A 16093-nucleotide genomic window follows, 5' to 3' on the forward strand; every position below is an offset into this window, starting at 1 on the left:
AATTTTGGTAAAGAATTAAATATTTCCCCCCCTTTTTAATTGCATACTGTTAAGTATTTTGCATTTTAAACTACAATAGTAATAATAAGAAATGTTTCTTTCAATTTCAACAACTTTGTATAAATAAGTTAAAATATAAATAATATCAAATTGTATGTTTAATTATTAGAAAAAGAGTACTTACCAATTGCACCATTGAAAATTTCCCTTCAAACTTCACAACCTTTTTTTGTAGACTGCATTCTAGTCTTCTTGATGGCACTTTAAAAATTAACTTCTACACTTCCTGTTATAAACAAACAGAAAAAAAAACCAAAACAATTAGGATTTATGAATTTGGAAAAGTTTAATATTTAAATAATAAAAAGAAATATTTTCCCACATTAACATAATAATTATAATGAAAATAAATCATTAAAATAAATTTCTTAAAAATATTTTCAGGTGTAGAAAAAATAAAATTATATTATCGCATGTAGAAAACAAAAATTAAATTAAATCTTAAAATTTATAAACAAATCATTTGAGATATGTTTATATAAAAAAATAATCTAAATTTGTAAACATAACAATATAATTTTTTTTTATTGATAATTAAAATATGTCATTATTTTCAGCTTACATAAATTAGTTAATTATAATATAAACACATATTAATACATATTTCAATCTGTATCCGATTGAAAGGATCGTTCTTTTGCCGCTATAAGCAAATCTTTAGCTTTTTTTATTTTATAATTACAATAGAAGAATGAACCAGTCGTAACTACAGCACCTGAGCCAAAAGCGCAATTAACAGCTAAACCTGGTCTACTTGTTGCCATAAGTACTAAAACTAAACCACCTACTGTTGCCATTATACCATTAATACCACTTTCTCTAAAGCAGGGAATTTTTCGAATATCACGATCAAAAAACATGATTTCGTTTTTAATTAACAGCAAAAAATATCTGAAAAAGGAAAAATTTCTTTATTCCTGGAAATTTTTTATTTTTTTTTAGAAAATATGACCGATTTTTTCAGAATATAAAAAATCAATCCAAATGTTTTTAATTTCACTTTAATTATTTCAGAAGACACTCATTTTCTTTTAAATATTTATTTTCATTAAATTTGTGTAATTATTGATTTAGAATTTTATTGATACAATTAATAAAATAGTTTATGTATTTTTTCATAAAAGTAGTATCATGAAGTGAGTATTAAAAATTTACTGGTCATTGTATAATTTAATAACAAAATTTTATATTGTTATAATTTATATTTAGTAAACAATAAAAATTATTAATTTAAGAAAATATTTTTAAAGAAACATTTACAAAAACATTTTTTATGTATTTATTTTAAATATTAGCTTTCATTTAAAAAAAATAAAGAAATTATCTTCTATTATTGAGAAATTTTCATTTACAAGTTAACCTAACCTATAAAAGTTAATTTTACACTTTTATTCACACTTACCAATCACAAAACGATCATGTAATTTAAATATATAATCAATATTCTTATAAAAATTAATATTACACTCCTTTCCAAAGTAATCAATAAATTTTTAATAAAGAATTAAAATATTTTGCAGAGAATTCATTGTCAAGTGTAATTTTCTTTCGTCTGCTTCCAAACAATAATCGCGCATGAGCAATGATGCTGCGATGCATTTTTGGCGAAAAAATTTAAAATAGAAAAAAAATTAATTTTGTAAAATAAATCACCGATAGCTAAATTTGACAATAACGGATAAATAAAATTAAATACAATTTTAGTTTAGAAATGTTTAAAACATTAACAGTTGTCATTAGTCTAAAAAAATTGTAATCACTAGCAAAACCCCTACATATGATCTATTTCCCGACAATGATGTATAAACAATCACTATCCATTTTTCTATAATGTTCAAATAAATATTAACTTCCTAATATTTTTAATTATTTTTTAGAAAAATGTCAATAATCGGTAAATATGATTTATATTCTAATGGCGAAATGCATGGCAATGAGGTTAATTGATACGTAAATATTTGATGTCAGTAGAGACAAATTGAATGTTCAATTATTGACATTAAATTGGGGTCATTGTCTATTAAATGTACATTTTGTTCAATTATCATCATATTAGTGTCATAATTAATAAATAAATTGAATGGAAATAATTCATTTAATCGGGTACAAAACTTTCATCATGTGCCCTCAAACTAAGTAACATGAATATAAACTGAAAAGAAAAATGTTCGACAAACGAGATAATAGTAATAATTGTCAACAATAGACAATTTTTTCTTAATCGATGAATAACTTACGTTTTTTTTCTGTATAGTTATACCAATGCAAAAAGAAACTCTATACATCGATTGAGAAAAATTTGTCATTCACGGATTTGAGAATATAAATTTCTTTATTAATATTTTATATATATATATATATATATATATATATATATATATATATATATATATATATATATATATATATATATATATATATATATATGACATCAAAACACAAAAAGGAGCTTCCCTAAAAATTATTGGTATAAATAAAGATAAATTTACATACTTTTTAAGTAATCAAATAGCAAAATCGATGTGGCGAAAATGTGCATGGGATGCACGTGTTCGACCAAGCAACAATGTGAATAATGCAGGTTATGTTACAAATGAAAAATTTTCATGATAGGAAATTATGTAAATAGGGGAAAAATATCACTTTTAGGATGAGAAAATCAATGAATAGATTAGAATATACATTGTATTAAAAAATTGCTTACCGGCATTGTTGAAGAACGGCAAGAAGGTTGGGTATAATATTTCAGCCCTTAGAATAGTTGTCATATACAACAATTGCTCTATTAAAATCGGCACAAATTCACTATACTTTACTGTATATACATAATTATAACTTTCTCGTGAAAATAAAGTAAAACACTTTGATAAATATACACTTTCGATGGAGAAATCAGAGCACGATGCATGGCCGACAAACGGCTATGACGCTGCCTACAGTGTATGGAGTGAACGTAGCTACTTAAGAAGTGCTGCCAACCATTCTAACAATGCAAATGAATTTGATATCAGTTTTCAAATTACTTTTATTTTAATTTAATACACTTTTTATAGCAAATAAAGATAAAAATAAATTAGAAATAAGATTCAATTTTTAAATTAATTCATTTATATAATTTTTCAAGTAATAGATAATACTTAAATGTTAAATACACGAGAGATAAAAAAAAGTTAAAATTCAATCATCACGTGATTATCTGCACATGCGCAGTATGTCGAAATTGCTCAATTCAAATATTTGAATTCTGTGTTTATCTATTCTTAAATATCAGGAAAATTATATTTTGCTAGTTAATTATTAATAAATTTTCTTTAAATTAAAAAATCAACTTAATATACATATTTATTATTTAATTTTATTGTTTCTATGTTTTTTAGTTTAAATTTTTTGTTTTTCTAATAATATTTAACTATTGTATATTATTATTTCAATTTGTTGTTTATTATTTTAAAAAAATATATTTTTCGAGTAAATTAACATTAATTACTAATTTAATAAGTAATATTTTACTTTTTTCATTAATTATTAATCAAATTACAAATTATTACATCAAATTTAATTAATAATAGCAAAAAAATTATTAAAAATTTTATATAATATTTAAAAAATATTTTTTTATTAAATGTTGTATATTAATATTAATTAAATAAAAATATAATTAAAATTCAAAAGTTCTTTAATTAATTTAATTAATAATTTGAAAATTGTTTGAATAAAATTAGAAATAAATATAAAACTATAATAATTTTTATTATAATTTTGAATTTAATTATAAATATGTTTATAATAATGAATTAAATTATTGAAAAATTAATAATTATAATTCAAAAAAAAAAAAAATTAAATGTAGCAAAAGGAATTGGATTTTTGAAATTTTATTGCAAATCTTATAAATGTAGAATATTATACTTTATTTTTCATATAAGTTACAAAATCTTATTGTTATATGATACAGACAATGTAGAAAGAGAAATAATCGATTTCCGTAAATGATATCCGCGTGTGTTGTGGAGAACTTTTTTTTGTGGGTCTTCGTAAGTCTTAACATAATATATATATCGGAGAGAAAGTAGTTTCCTTTTTAAAAAGTCCTTCTTCTTTTACTTTTACACATATCTCGTTACTTCTTTAAATTACGTGTTGTCTTATGGAAGCCCCATCATAGCCGCTGTCACACGCACAAGAGTCTTATGTCTAATCTTGTGCAGTGGCCAGCAGCTGCACTGGGGTCCGTTTTTTCTTAATCAAAAAAATGCATTTCACCTAGAAAGAAAAAACATTTTTTATTAATATTTTTTTTATCTCCTGAAAAAAATTTTTTTTTTCATTTTTCGGGAAATTCTTTTCACATATAGTAAAAAAAATTATTAATTATTTAAACTATTATTTATAATAAATTTAAAATAAAACATTTAAAATTTCCATTAAAATTATTTTGTGTTTATTAATTATTATAATAATTATTATTTATAAAATTTTTAATTTTTGTTTTTATTATAAGTAAATTTAATAAATAATTAAACAATATTTATTCATTTTTCACGGAACAGGTACATTTTAACAAATATTGAAAATTAATTGCAAAAAGCTATAGTTAAATATTTACCGTATTGTATGTATATTTACAGAATCTATTTAATTACAAAAAAATGTGTATATAAAACGAGGATATTATGCGAGAGTTCCAGTTGTCATATAAAATATTCACGAGTGAAAAGTTTTTTTTTTTTCTCATAATTATTTAAACAGGTGCCGTTCGTTAACCTTGCATTAGTTTTCACAAGAAAAATCTAACAAGAATTAACTTTATTTACAAGTTTTTTTTCGCAATTTATATGACACAGGAAAAAATAATTTCCTCTTTTCTTAAAATAGAAATAAAATTTCCAATTAAAACAATTTGATATTACCCATATATTTTCTATATACCTAATTATATTTTTTTCAACTTATTTATTATAATAATTTAAAAAAATTTTTTAAATCAATTTTTATTATTTAAATTAAATTACAATTATTGTTAACTATTTTTATAGTTATTATTTCTTCTAAATATAAATCTTCAAATATTTTATATAATTATTAGTAATATGGTTAATTAAAATAAATAAAATAATTTTATACTAAAAATAATAATTTTTTTTTATAGTTTTAATTATTTTTAATTATAATGATATATGTGATAAAAATAGAAAATTCTGAGAATTATAATTGGGTAAATTAGTTTATAATGTGAATTGTACAAGTAGAACAGTGAGTTTATATGCTAAGGTGTGGGGACTGGACATATGTATGGTAACTATAGAAGGGGTAATTCAGTTCGAATACAAAATTCAGTATCTTCGATCTCAGTATAACTACACTACATACCTACAAAAGATTTGTCGCAGTAACTTGATCACAAAAAAATTTCCAAGTTAACATATTTATTTAAAAAAAATATATATTTTCTTCTCTTTCTATATAAGAAATGATTTTCTCATTTTAACTACTATTTTCTTTAATCTTCTATTTTTTAAATGTATATTTCAACAGCGGAACCAACAATTTTTTTTTTTAATTGCAAAATTAAAACAAATATTTCATGACGGTTTTGTCATCAAATATTATTTATTCCCATAAATTTAATTATATTATAATAAATAAATTTGTTTATATTATAATAAATAAATTTTTCATAGTATTTAAGTTATTATTTTTCTATTGTATTTTTATAATTTAATAGTCTAGCTAAATTATTAATTTTATGTGAAAAAATAATGGTAGAATAAATTTGTCTACAAAAAATCGTTTTTATTAATTCATTGTTTAAATAATTGTTAATTTTATTTTTTTATTTCTTTATGAATTTCTAAAATTTGAAAAAGTTATTTTTGATTTTATTTTTTTAATAGTTTTTTTATTATTCTATTTTTTTAACGATCGCAAAATTTTGTGTTTCATAAATAAACACGCAGGAGAAAAAATATATATTTATCTCAGAGTTAAATAAATATTTCTTTCTTTGAAATAATTATTTATTTGTTTCAAATAAAACTTTTATTTATCCCGAACAAACTTTTATTTATGCGAATTCAAAAATTTTATTTAAAAGAAAATTTTTAATTAAAACAAATAAAAAAAATAATCTCTGACATAACTATATTTTTAATTAATTGAAATACTTTGGTTAATGAAAATAATTTTAAAATTAAGATAATTGTAGTAAATAAATCATAGTAAAAAAAATATGGTAGTTTTGTAAAAAATAAAAATTGTTCCTTTCCACTGATTGAACACTTTTACCCATCTCAGCACCACAAGAAATATTTTCTATTTCTTCCTCATCAAATAATTTTATTAAAAAAGTAATTCACGCACAAAATTAAAACACTTAACAAAAATTTGAAAAATAGTCACTCAAAAGTGCCTCTAAAAATTGTATATATACATAAACTATTGTCACTTTTTTTTTATCAATATAAATCATTCCACTTAAAAAAAAAGATAAATTATTTAAAATATAGAAAATCACTTGCAATTTGTTTTCAAATATAATAAAATCAAGAAAATATATCCAATTTTCTTCATTTTTGCAAACAAAAAATCTCTCGTGAAGAAATAAGCCTAACACAAAAGAAAAAGAAGCACTTTTACAATATAAAATAAAAAAAAAAAATTCACACAAAAAAGAGTGGAAGTTATTTTTGAAATTTTTTTCAATCACTAATAAAAAAAATCACTTTTATCCTGATAAAAAATATAGAGGTGAAATTTTCAAAAGAAGAAAAAAATTGAAAAAAAAGAAGTCATTGAAACACTTTATATAAGGAAAAAAAAGGGTCACAGTCTTTTTTATCACTGATGGAGAACAACTGCTGTCGTTTCTTACTTCACCCTCTGTTTTATACTGGAACCCCAACGTGGTCATTTAATCCAACGACCAATAGTCGGTGGTGTTAGGTGAAGAAGAGCCAATCAGTCGTATGTATTAGCGGTCCGAGACACGTGTTCTTTGGAAATAAGGACATTGCCATATTATTATATATTCGGAAAAAAAATTTATTTCTCTCAATTTTAATTATTTAATTATTTTAATTAATATATAAAATAATTTTGTCTTGTTTAGAAATTTTCATTTATTAAAAATAAAACCTAACGGGAACTCAAAAAAAAAACTCCAATATAAAATCAAAATTCGGGAAAATCAAATAATTTGTTTCATATACATTTTATTTTCTAACCAAATTTTGTTTAATAAATTTTTTTTGATAATAAATTTTTATCATAAAATTTCAGTTCGACTGGATAAAATTTATATAATAAAATAATGAGAAATAATATTTGATTTTTAATGAAAATTTGCGGAAAATTTTTTTGAATATGTAAATATAATTTTTTTTTAGAGTTACATAAGTACACTTTATTTCATATATGTTTGCAGTGTTTAATGACATTGTAAAGAAGTGAATCCTTAAAAAAGAACCTCGAATACCTACATACCATTGTCAAGCAAATTACATAGTTTGGTAAATAATGGGATTCAGTTTTAAGATGACCCAAATTATGAATTATATTTTACAACGTGATGTAAGAAATAATATATGCAAAAGCTTCTTTAAAATTAATTTAATTTTAAAACCTTCAAAATTTAATTATTATATATTTCTCTTTCAAATATTGATAATTTTTTTATTACCAAAATTAACTAAATAAATTATTTTAATTATTTATTTCAATAATTCAATAATTTTATTGCTATTAATATTTAAGAAGAATTATATAATTTTTTGGAAATTTTTTCGATCCAAAATGTTAATAACTAAATCTTTAGTTGATGTAACTAAATTTTTGTTTGGTTTAATCAAATATTAACCATACTTTTTTCTATGTAAGAAAAAAAAATTGAGAAAATCTCTTGAAAATTGATAAGAAATGAATTGAATTATTTTTATCGTTTCTGAAGAAAAAAAACCCCATTGTTTCGAGACAAGTGGTATAATAACCCCTATATGTTAGGTGTGAGAGTCTCTTCTTGAAAAAAAAACCTCTTAGCAGAGGCCTACTTTTTCTTTTCTCAGACTGCAATGCTGAAAGCTATGTAAATAATCTTAAATCCTACTTCAAGTCTAAAAAATGCTACAGTTTTCATTCTTCCATAAACTGTTGCTGCAATAAAAAAGTTACACACGAACATTTATTTTAACCCATTAAATTAGAAATAATTTTGATTAAATATTACGTTCTCTCTTTTTTTTTGTAGAAAAAAATTTATTTTCTTTCAATAATCGACTATTATCAAATAAATAATTTTTACCAAATAAATAATTTGTAACAAACGAATATACATTTGTATTAAATAAATTATTTGCAATAAATAATTATTATGCCAATTAAATAATATATTTGTTTTAAATAAAAAAAAAATTATTTGTTTAAATTCAATTAATGTCAAATAAAAATTATATACCTCAATTAAGTAAAAATAACCAATTAATTGAATTAATTTTTTAGGTATAATAAGAAAAATTAAATATTTATTTAAATTAATTTAATTTGTAATTTAATTTATTAATTGCATCCTGAAATATAATTTGAGCACAGTTTTAAAAAAAATGTAATTTTTTTGAAAAAGTAAGTTGTTACCTATTATATAGAAAAAAAAAAGTATAGCGTTTTAGAGCGCAACATCGATAGCGTAATGAGACGATGCAAGGATTGAATCTAATAAGGGTGGAATGCGAGCACAGCAGAGGAAAAAAAACAGGGCCCTCCCCCTCTTTCCCACTCGCCTTACCCATTTCATAAAAGTCTCTTTTGCTCTAGGTAACACTAGCCAAGTAAGCTCTCTCTGACACTTGACAGGATTCAGCTTAACTCTCCCACTTTAGGCTTCCCGTCTGCCTGCCCATACACGCACCTTTTCCACTGTCTGACTGTTCCTTTCATCTTTACTACTTTATTGATATAAGGATTTAAGACTCTCTGCTTTTCTGCAAGATTAATTCTCTTACTTTCAATATACACACGATAAACATTATATACATGTGCGTGAGATTTTTACTTTTTAATTTGTATTTCTTATTTTTTTCTTTTATTCTTTAATATTTCTTTTATTATTATTTATTTATCACTATTATTTTATTAATTATTTATTATTATTATTATTTTATTATTATTTATTATTATTACTATTATTATTATCGCAAATAAATATTTATTTATATCAATCAAATACCGTTTAATGAATGATCAAAGTAGGTTCAATGTGGTGTTAAAATAGGTTCAAGGTAGGGTCTAAAAATTTCTTTTAATGTTGGTAATAGGTGTCTTCCTCTACTCGTATCGGGCTGTCAATTTTTTTCTACACTTTCAGGTGTATTTTGTGCAAGAAATTGCAATAAAATACTCTGCCTAAGAAAAATTGAAAATTTTTTTTTTGACGAACAGCGCTTTAATGTAGATTCGATGGAGGTTAAAAGTAGATTAAATATAGGATCAAAATAGGTTTAAAGTAGAGTCGCAAAGTAAATTTTTAATATAGATTCAATAAAGGTTCAAAGTAGGTTTAATGTAGTGTCTAAATAGGTTCAAAGTAGGGTCTAAAAGTATATTTTAATGTAGATTCAATGAAGGATAAAAATAGCTTTAATGTAGGATCTAACTAGGTTCAATGTAGTGTTTAAATAGGTTCAAGGTAGGGTCTAAAATTTTCTTTCAATGTAGAGTCAATGAAGATTAAAAGTAGGTTCAATGCAGAGTTTAAATAAGTTCAATGTAGAGTCTAAAAGTTTCATTCAATGTAGATTCAATGAAGATTAAAAGTAGGTGCAATATAAGGTCAAAATAGCTTCAAGTCGAAAATAAAATTATTAAAGTAGAGTTAATGTAACTTAAATGTAGTTTAAATGTAGAGTTAACAAAGGGTCAAAGAAGGTTCAATATAGTGTTAAAATAGATTCAAGGTAGAGTCTAAAAGTAGATTTTAAATGTAGATTCAATGTAAGTTAAATATAAGCTTTAGGGTGAAATTAGATTCAAAGAAGGTTAAATGTAGGGCTAATACAGGAACAAAAAAGGATTAATGTAGTGTCAACATAGGTTTAAGGTAGGATTAAAAAGCAGATTTCTAATATGGATTCAAAGTAAGTTAAAAGTAGGTTCAATGTAGAGTCAAAATAGATTTAAAGAAGGATTAAAAATTAAGATATTTATTGTAGAGTTAATGTAGCATAAAAGTAGGTTAAATGTAGGGCTAACGTAGAGTCAAAGTAAGTTCAAACAGGAAAACAACAACATTTTTATAAATATAATTATGGTTTTTTAAATAATATTAATAATAAAAAAAATGATAAATAAATTGTAAAGATAAAGAAAAAAAATAAAAATAATCACAACAATTTCTCTTCTACTCTTCCATCGTTGAGTGATTTTCTTCATATTCTTGTTATTTGATAACTGTTGATTATATAGGAAACCACCTTAAGTTTATGTTATATTTCATATCTCAATTGAACAATGAAATAAGACAGAAACATAAGACGGCTTGCCTATGTTATTGGTTTCTTCAGATTTCATTCCACTTGATTATTGACGACATTGATAAAATTTCCAATTTTCTCTTGAAATGTATTAATATATATATATATTGTTGGGAAAATAATATACAGCAAAAAAAAAATGATTATTTCTCTAACGTGTTACTGTGCAATTTTTTTAAATGAGAAATATATACAATAAACACTTATATATATACAAATTTTTTATTGACAAAAAAATGAAATAAATTAGAAAATATAATTTCAATATTTGTTTCATTATTTTTCTTTCTAATACTAATAATTAATAATTCTAATACTAATTATAAATAATAAATTCGAATAATTAAAATTTATAATATAATTTATATTAATAAAATATTTTTAAATTCAGACGAAAATAATTTTTCGATTTTCTCGTTTTGTTGTATAATAAATTTTTTTCAATAATATGGAATTGTTATTATTATTATAAATCTTAAAATTAGTTGAAAGAAATGAATAATATTGCAAAATTGCAAAAAAAAATTATTAGCAAATTAAGTATAAACTTGTCGTTGAAAAATCAGTTTCATGAAGGTGTGAGTCAATACATACGTGGAGTTGCATAAGAAGCCCTAAATCTGCCTGAAGTAAACTGGATTAATCCCAACCACCCCAGAGAAGCCATTCTAGAGTCACTAACGTAAAATGCAAAGAATATCCTTATAAGTAGAGAAACCGATGTATTTTCGGATTATTCAACATTGTAACAATAATAATTATCATGTCACATTCACACGTAAAGAAAAAAAATTCGTTGCACCAGCAAACTGATTCAAATAAATTTTTATTTAATTCAAATAAATTTTTATTTGATTTAAATAAATTTTTATTTGATTTAAAGAAAAAAATTTATTTACGCTACATAAATAGGCTAGTAGGCTGTGATACAAATATACGTTTATTTAATTCAAATATATTATATTTGGTTCAAATAAAACATTATTTTCTTTTGAAAATTAGCGATGAAATATTTTTTATTTAAAATACATTTAATTTTCTTTGAAATATATTTTGTGGTCTTATATTTTATAAATAGAGAAGCATATATATTACTTCCTTCTATAATATTTCTATGCAGTGTTCTTCTTTCCTGAAATTCAAATATCTAGGGTTTTTATCGACTATTCTTGACGCTCTCATTTCAGATAGTAAAGATTTTCTTAGGTGTAAGTCGCGACTATAAATAATTTCGCCTCCTATAAAAGAGTTTCTTTTTACATATATAATTATATATAATAATTATTTGAAAGTGACATTCCGATAATAAATCTATTTCTAAATTATGTATACATTTTTTTTTATAAATATATAATATAATAATATATTTTATAATAATTTTTATAAATTAACATATATAAATATTTGTATACGAATATTTATTATTTTTAAAATGAAAAAAGATGGACAATATATTTTAATAAAAATTCTGTTTATTAAACACCCAGAGAAATGTTTTACTTGAACCAAATATAATATATATATATTTGGGTTAAATAAACGTGTATTTTTCTCTACTAGTCGATTTATTTGGCGTAAATTAAAATTTTATTTTTTCATAAATAAAATTTTTATTTGAATTATATAAAAATTTATTTGCAACAAATATTTATTTATTTAATACAAATAAATATTTATTTGAAGCAAATAAATATTTATTTGAAGCAAATAATTATTAATTTTGCTCTGAAACAAATATATCATTTTGCTGGGTGAATAATTATTATATTATTTATTTGATTAAATTCGCAATATTTTCTTTATTTTGTAAATTACAAAAAATATTAATATCAAAAAAAAGAGAGTGAAATAAATTTGAATGGAAAATAATAATTTTGGTTGAAACTTTGAAAATTGAATTTTAAGTAGAAGTGATATGCGTTGTGTCAGACAATAATTGCAAAGAGCGACGCCAAGTGTGGAAATTGCGAACAACTATGAGAGGTAACTCCTTCAATAATGTAACCTACGACCTCGGTTATATGCTTTCTTTTTACCTTTAGGTTCTATATAAAGGGAAACCTGCGCACCTGTTCGAAAGCTATTTTTTTATCGACCTTCTCTGATATTATAGTTTTCTCTATATATTTAAAAAAAGAATTCTGTTTTTACCGAATATGGACAATGACGATTTTTCAAATTTTTTTGGAATTATTTTTTTTATTCTTTTTGTATGAAATAGATTTAATTTTTTTTTTGCTTTAAATTTGTCAGTTTTTACAGTAATACAATTATTTTTTAGTAAATTTTGATTGTTATTTTAATAACTCTTTTGGAGTAATTTTTACTTAATTAGAAAAAAATAAAATCCTTTAAATTAATTTTAATATTTAAATAATTATTTAGGTTTTTTTAATATTTTTTTAGGGGAAATTTTGCATTTTGGAGTAAATTTTAACTCTTTTGGAGTAATTTTTACTCGTTTGGAGTAATTTTTACTCGGATAGTGTAGATTTTATATATTTAGGATGAATCGTACTTGTTTAAAAAATATATTACTTTTTATAATATAAATTATACTTTTTTTTTAGTGTACTGTTATATTTTGGAGTAAATTTTCGCTCTTCGGAGTGATTTTTACTTTGATTTAATAACTTTTCTAAATAGTATTTTACTCTTTGTCGATTATAACTTAAAGTTTAAATGATTAAAATGATTTTGTTTTTATTTAAAGTTTAGGAATTATTTATTCCTTTAGGAAAGATTTCACACTTCAGGAGTAATTATTTACACCCATGAAGAGTATTTCTTTCATTGTTATTTTTTATTTTTCTTATAAATCACTTTTTTCAAATAAATTTTGATTCTTTTGAAACAATGCAACTCATTTGGAGTTATTTTAACTCCATTGGAGTAAAATTCACTCTTTTTGTGTTGACTTTTTTCTCAGGACAATTTTTCTTATATTTTCATGAAATTTCATTCATTTCAAGTATGAATTTAATTTTTAATATAGAGTAAAGAATTCTATATTAATTCGAGTGTCCTCATTTGAAATAAAATATATATTTTTGTCATTCTATATTTATATTCAAAAATAATGAATCCCAATAGGAGTAAATTTGAATATATATATACATTAGAGATAGTAATAATTTCTAAATGTTTTTAGGTCAAGGAAAAAACAAATTTCATGGATCATGATGATAATAATAATAATAATAATAATAATAATAATAATAGAAAAAGATGTGACTTTTATGGTCGTCGATGCAAGAATCGTTTCTTACGACGGCTGGAGACGCGGTTCGATGACGTGGGGTCGTTGATGACGTCAGTGGAAAACACGCCTGCGCCAGGCCACTGAACTCCTGGTGCTTCTCGCGGAAAAGGTTATCGACTTCCTGAAAACGCGATTCCTGTAAATTTCATTTTTGAAGATCAACACTTGCCAAAAATGTAAATTTTTTTCTATATGGAGAATTTAAATAAAAATTAATTTTATCTTATTAAATTCTTATACATAAAAAATTAAATTTCAATTTTGCAATTTTTTTCAAATTTTTATAAATAATTTAAAAAAAATAATATAAATAATTAAATAAATATATTTTAATTATATTGATGACTTATAAAGGAAATTCAATTTCTAAACACAAAAGTTGCTTCTTTAATTAATGAACATAAGACTAAATTATTAATATGCCTATGGGTATATATCTTGAGAAAGCTTATTGATTTTATCATCTATTATTTAAAAGGTGTCGATCATACAATTTTTTTTTCATGCAAGTTTTATGAAAAAAAAGAAACATTTACCGGATGTATCGAATGCATTCTAAATATTATAAAAATAATAGATATATTCTAAAATTTATTTATTTAATAATTTTTTGTCATTATTTACAAATAATTATTTATTGATTTAAATGTAGTTTCTAAATAAAAATAAAACAAAAATGAATATTAATATTGCTAAAAAACGATATAAAAATAATAAAAAAAAATTGATTCCCATTTTATTAATTATTAATTATTATTTATTTTATCACAATTAATTATTATCTAATTAAATGTTTTATAAACTATTAAGTTTAATATTTTTGAAAAATATATATATTATTATAAAATTGTTTAAATATTAAAAAAAAATTGTTGTTCTATACTTAATAATTATTATAATTAGTTAAAAAAAATTTGCAAAAAAGAAAGATGTTCTCGTATACATGAGATCGGAACTTTTACATGTCAGACGTATTCTGCAGAGTTAATCGTAAGTTTTCATCCCCTTCTATCGTAGGTCGTGTGTCGGGGTGGTTCTATAAATAGCAACCCGACTCTATATATAGACATTCAGGTCACTGGGGAAACCACGAGGTCGAACCAAGGGCGCCTTCATTGCACATTGTCAATTTTTTTTCATTATTTATTTTTCGCAAATAATTATTGTCCTAAAAAAACTTTCTTACACGATTTTTTTATTATTATTATTATTATTATTATTATTATTATTATTATTGAAATTCTGTTGAAAAACATTCCTCTTTGTTTAATTTTTTTTTTGCAAATTACACAAAAATTGCAAAAAAAAATTTGAGAATTTTAATTATTCCTTTTTTTTCATCTAAAATTAAAATGAGAATTTAATTTATTAATAAAAATTATTTAGGTACTTTTTGCATGGCCTTAAACGATAATGAAAATTAATTAATTATATAATAATTAATAATATTTTGTATTCGTTTAAGGCCATGTAAAAGGTACATAAATAAAAATGGAAAACAAATGTAAAAAATTGTTATTAATAATAAGAATTTTAAGTCACTTTTCTGAAATTAAATATTTATTAAAAAATATAGACAAAAATTAAATATGATTAATCTAAGTAAATTATTTTTTTTTACAAATATTAAAAAAAATTGCAGCTGAAAAAGCTATTTATGTTAAAAAAAATTTGCATTTGGAGTAATATGGAAATATTGTTTGATTCATTTTTTTTTCTGCAATGCACTAGTGTGTGTATTTTTTTTTTTTTTTGTTTTGTTTGTGTATTATATATATGGTGGGGAGAGATTGTGAATGACGCAAACATGAATGTGGGTCACCAGGTCATGCTACTCCATTCCCCATCGTCATTCTCCTCAATGGGACTTTATTTATGGAAGGAGATGACATCCCTGAAGGATACAATGCATAAAAACTTATTTCCAGAAAAAATTCTGGAATCATTAAACTTTACAAGATTTCCTTCAATAATAATAATAATAATTTTTTTTTATTATGCCAATTGTCATATACATAATATCCCAAAGAAAAATATCCATCATCCCTTAAACTTTGGATAGAAAAATTTTCATTTCTTTTTAGTTTAAATATTAAAAATATGTAGGAATATTTGATTTAATTAATTTAAAAATTTTTTCTATATAATTAAAACTAATTATTTAATATTCACTAATTTAATTATTGATATATAAAAATATTTAATTATTTAATTTAATATATAAAAAATAAATAAAAGAAGAATAAATAAA

The sequence above is a fragment of the Leptopilina boulardi genome, unplaced genomic scaffold (genome assembly GCF_019393585.1).
Source record: "Leptopilina boulardi isolate dan_hultmark-lab unplaced genomic scaffold, ZJU_Lbou_2.1 LbouV2_123, whole genome shotgun sequence".
Taxonomy (NCBI): Eukaryota; Metazoa; Arthropoda; class Insecta; order Hymenoptera; family Figitidae; genus Leptopilina; species Leptopilina boulardi.